This window comes from Lissotriton vulgaris, chromosome 10 (assembly GCF_964263255.1).
Source record: "Lissotriton vulgaris chromosome 10, aLisVul1.2, whole genome shotgun sequence".
NCBI classification, from domain to species: Eukaryota; Metazoa; Chordata; class Amphibia; order Caudata; family Salamandridae; genus Lissotriton; species Lissotriton vulgaris.
In genome coordinates this window covers 169,730,054-169,736,053 of record NC_141698.1, presented here as the reverse complement: position 1 = coordinate 169,736,053, position 6,000 = coordinate 169,730,054, and positions in this window count along the sequence as shown.

Here is a 6,000-nt window from a genome sequence, read left to right as displayed (position 1 = left end):
CAGGAATTATCAACTCCAGCGAGTTATCGATTACAGGAAAGATTGAGATTACAGAACCAGATGAGATATCGTATTCAAAATCAGTTTCGAGTGAACAAAAAACATCATTGCAAACCAGAAGACAAAAAAAGAGAGAAAGAAAAACAGGAAATAAAATCAAGGAGCTTAAGACAAACAACATAACTAAATTATACCTACTCTTCTCTAGGGCACACAATACAAAATGTATTGAAAAACACATTTCTTCCCAAATATCTGCCACTCCACTTTCCTCTCAAACTGATTCAAGCAAGAGGCCAGATGTAACACCCCAGGAACCAGTAGGGAGCATTAAAAAACTACTGAGGGTTTCCAATACAGCAATCCGGGATAACATCTTGGCTGAAAGTGACCCAATTAAGCTTGCAAATGGAGAAAGCCTGTTCAAATTAGACATCAAAACGTCTATAGGCACGGAGGAAAAAATACAAAGTTACCTCAGGTACCCTCAGCATTACACCTTGTCTCAACACGCAAACTACAGTCTACCAACCAAAAACATTTAACTAGTATAATGGAATGTTCTTTGTCAAACAAGAATCTAACAACAACAGTAGAAAATACGGGAGAACAACTCATACCAGATCAAATATCAGGTTTTCAGCAGCATCACACAGAAGAGAGTAACCTCACAGGATCGCTAGGGGCACTCACAAGAAATGGGTCCGCTCAGACAAAAGCCGCAGACAATCAACATTTACAAACCCAATTAAAATTTCAAATTACAGACCAGATTGGTTCTGCTCCAAGGGTTTGTAAGGCCAAGGTGGTCTTGAGTGACGTACGTAAACCCCGAGCACAAATCTGCAGATAGTCTGGACTCCTGATTACGAATCGCAAGGTAGACGCGATACACTAAATGGTACGGAGACAAAATATTGAAATTTAATTATCGATATACAATAATATCGATGTTTAAATTTCGATGGTATCGAATATCGATGTCCAGAATATTGAAAGACAGAATATCGTTTTTATGGTATGTATGTTACTAATATCGAAATTTAATAATATCGAAATTATGTTTAGTGTTTTGTATTTTATTATGTTGTTTATATGTTTGTTAAATATGTTATTAAATGTATGTTTGAAAATTTGTAATTTTGTTTACATTTTGCGTTTTAGTATCAGAGCGGGCTGTGGGTTTATAGGGGAATAGGGTGGGAAGTAATTTAATAATAATTAATTAATTCATACATATTTTAAAATATGTATAAATAATAATTAATTGGTAATGAATTAATAATACTTAGTTAATTAAATTAATTAGAGTTAATGTGCTAATATAATTAATTTTTTTATTGTTAATTAATAAATAACTGGTAGTTAATTAATATTAATTAGTTAAGTACAATAATTAGAGTTAATGTGCAAATATATGTAATTTTTTTAAATTGTTAATGAATAATTAATTAGTAATTAAATATTATTAATTATTTTATTAAATTAATTAGTAATTTTTATTCCTACGCTATCCAACGCTTTCCCTACTGTTGCACCTTCTGGTGTGGGAATAGTAATTTTTACCCCTACGCTATCCAACGCTTTCCCTACTGTTGCACCCTCTGGAGTGAGAATAGTAATTGTTACACCTACGCTATCCAACGCTTTCCCTACTGTTGCACCCTCTGGAGTGGGAATAGTACTTTTTACACCTACGCTATCCAACGCTTTCCCTACTGTTGCACCCTCTGGAGTGGTAATAGTAATTTTTACCCCTATGCTATCCAACCTTTTCCCTACTGTTGCACCCTCTGGAGTAGGAATAGTAATTTTTACCCCTACGCTATCCAACCTTTTCTCTACTGTTGCACCCTCTGGGGTAGGAATAGTAATTTAAACCCCTAGGCTATCCAACGCTTTCCCTACTGTTGCACCTTCTGGTGTGGGAATAGTAATTTTTACCCCTACGCTATCCAACTCTTTCCCTACTGTTGCACCCTCTGGAGTGGGAATAGTAATTTAAACCCCTACGCTATCCAACGCTTTCCCTACTGTTGCACCCTCTGGAGTGGGAATAGTAATTTTTACCCCTACGCTATTCAACGCTTTCCCTACTGTTGCACCTTCTGGTGTGGGAATAGTAATTTTTACCCCTACGCTATCCAACGCTTTCCCTACTGTTGCACCCTCTGGAGTGGGAATAGTAATTTAAACCCCTACGCTATCCAACACTTTCCCTACAGTTGCACCCTCTGGAGTGGGAATAGTAATTTTTACCCCTATGCTATCCAACGCTTTCCCTACTGTTGCACCCTCTGGAGTGGGATTAGTAATTTTTACCCCTACGCTATCCAACCTTTTAACTACTGTTGCACCCTCTGGAGTAGGAATAGTAATTTTTACCCCTACGCTATCCAACGCTTTTACTACTGTTGCAATATGTGTAGTAAGTGTATATATTAATTTAGATGTACACTTTTTAATTTATTTTAAATGTATATGTATTAGTTATTAATTTTTAAATATGTTTTAATGTTTTAATGTAATAATAGTAAAATTATATGTATTTTTAAATTATTTTTACATTATTATTAATACATTTAAAAAAACGATATATTTAATTTCGATAATTTTGTACTACAATATTTTTTTTCCGATATTTTTGTACTTACTTTATGAAGATATAACTCCGATAATTTTGCTGTCGATATATTTGTGTCGATATTTTTGTATGTAGATATTCTGTCTGTCCATAATATGTCGGACATTCACACTAAACAAGAGTGATATATTAAGACTTATGACAGAAATACCGGCGCTAATACAGATACGTATAGTCGACTTATTGGTGGTACAGTTTGTTTTATCAGGACAAAAAGATGCAATAGAACAGACACTAACAACATGGCAGTCCTCTGAGATAGCCCAACTAATACTAAAGCATTTAGACCAATTTGTAGCATGGGGCATTAAACTATCGATTCCAGTAAACAAACGATACCCCTCTCCTTTGTCTGTTCACAAACTGCACCAAAAGAAAGATGATAACACAAAACTACTGCCAAATAAACAGGTCTATTCCATACTACAGAATGCAGAGGGCAGCAGCAGGGAAGCTGCATTACTGTTTGTTAAATATGTTATTAAATGTATGTTTGAAAATTTGTAATTTTGTTTACATTTTGCGTTTTAGTATCAGAGCGGGTTGTGGGTTTATAGGGGAATAGGGTGGGAAGTAATTTAATAATAATTAATTAATTAATTAATACATATTTTAAAATAAAATATGTATAAATAATAATTAATTGGTAATGAATTAATAATAATTAGTTAATTAAATTAATTAGAGTTAATGTGCTAATATAAGTTATTTTTTTATTGTTAATTAATAAATAATTCGTAGTTAATTTATATTAATTAGTTAATTACATTAATTAGAGTTAATGTGCAAATAAATAGAATTATTTGTTATTGGTAATTAATAATTAATTGGTAATTAATTAATATTAATTAGTTAAGTACAATAATTAGAGTTAATGTGCAAATATATGTAATTTTTTATAATTGTTAATGAATAATTAATTAGTAATTAAATATTATTAATTATTTTATTAAAGTAATTAGTAATTTTTATTCCTACGCTATCCCACGCTTTCCCTACTGTTGCAACTTCTGGTGTGGGAATAGTAATTTCTACCCCTACGCTATCCAACGCTTTCCCTACTGTTGCACCCTCTGGAGTGAGAATAGTAATTGTTACACCTACGCTATCCAACGCTTTCCCTACTGTTGCACCCTCTGAAGTGGGAATAGTAATTTTTACCCCTACGCTATCCAACGCTTTCCCTACTGTTGCACCCTCTGGAGTGGGAATAGTAATTTTTACCCCTATGCTATCCAACCTTTTCCCTACTGTTGCACCCTCTGGAGTAGGAATAGTAATTTTTACCCCTACGCTATCCAACCTTTTCTCTACTGTTGCACCCTCTGGGGTAGGAATAGTAATTTAAACCCCTACGCTATCCAACGCTTTCCCTACTGTTGCACCTTCTGGTGTGGGAATAGTAATTTTTACCCCTACGCTATCCAACTCTTTCCCTACTGTTGCACCCTCTGGAGTGTGAATAGTAATTTAAACCCCTACGCTATCCAACGCTTTCCCTACTGTTGCACCCTCTGGAGTGGGAATAGTAATTTTTACCCCTACGCTATTCAACGCTTTCCCTACTGTTGCACCTTCTGGTGTGGGAATAGTAATTTTTACCCCTACGCTATCCAACGCTTTCCCTACTGTTGCACCCTCTGGAGTGGGAATAGTAATTTAAACCCCTACGCTATCCTACACTTTCCCTACAGTTGCACCCTCTGGAGTGGGAATAGTAATTTTTACCCCTACGCTATCCAACCTTTTCCCTACGGTTGCATCCTCTGGAGTAGGAATAGTAATTTTTACCCCTACGCTATCCAACGCTTTTACTACTGTTGCAATATGTGTAGTAAGTGTATATATTAATTTAGATGTACACTTTTTAATTTATTTTAAATGTATATGTATTAGTTATTAATTTTTAAATATGTTTTAATGTTTTAATGTAATAATAGTAAAATTATATGTATTTTTAAATTATTTTTACATTATTAATAATACATTTAAAAAAACGATATATTTAATTTCGATATTTTTGTACTACGATATTTTTTTCCGATATTTTTGTACTTACCTTTATGAAGATATAACTCCGATATTTTTGCTGTCGATATATTTGTGTCGATATTTTTGTATGTAGATATTCTGTCTGTCCATAATATGTCAGACATTCACACTAAACAAGAGTGATATATTAAGACTTATGACAGAAATACCGGCGCTAATACAGATACGTATAGTCGACTTATTGGTGGTACAGTTTGTTTTATCAGGACAAAAAGATGCAATAGAACAGACACTAACAACATGGCAGTCCTCTGAGATAGCCCAACTAATACTAAAGCATTTAGACCAATTTGTAGCATGGGGCATTAAACTATCGATTCCAGTAAACAAACGATACCCCTCTCCTTTGTCTGTTCACAAACTGCACCAAAAGAAAGATGATAACACAAAACTACTGCCAAATAAACAGGTCTATTCTATACTACAGAATGCAGAGGGCAGCAGCAGGGAAGCTGCATTACTGGACAGCTCCGTCACAGACCGAGAAACACCAACCAACCCAAGGCTAAAAGACTGGGGTTGGCTGCCAGACATTCTTGCCAACAATAAGACAGAGTGACAAAGAATAGTAAAAAAAACAGCAAGTCCGAAGAAAACATGGTACACATATTGTCTTGGAACATAGCGGGTGCAAAAAGACTGCTTGGAGAAGGGCTCCCCCCTATGAGTGGGAAAACAACAACTTGATAACCTTGCAAGAGACATGGGCTACAGAAGATCTTCCCATAGTTGGTTTTACACTTTATTCTGTGGCGGCGGAAAGATGTAATCACTATGGACGAGCAAAGGGAGGCCTGGCAGTCTACGTTGCACTAGCTTTAAAAATTACAACGGAGCAGCATATTTCTCCCGACCCAAGCATTCAACTCATTAAGCTTATGTACAAAAGTCATGGAAACATTAAAGTTGTAATTCTGATTAATTACTACACACAACCACTGGAACAAAATAAAAGGAAGAATAATTCACTTCTAATTAAAACAATTTGGGATTTACGTTGTGCCGAAACCAACATGGAATATCATTCTGACAGGTGATTTCAATGCAAATGTATTTCATACTCCCGATAAAGATGTAATACTGACAGCTGAAAATACATTCTGGAATATAAAGCAACAATGTTCAAATAAGTATATTTGTAAAGATATTTGTGGACAACAGCTAGTAACAGCCCTAGAATATCAAGGAATGAGAGTGATTTACGGAAGATCTGAAGAAGACACACCACCAAATTATACGTTTCACGGGCTACACTCACATTCAACACTGGACTTTACGATTTGACACTCTTTTAATGCCGCTTC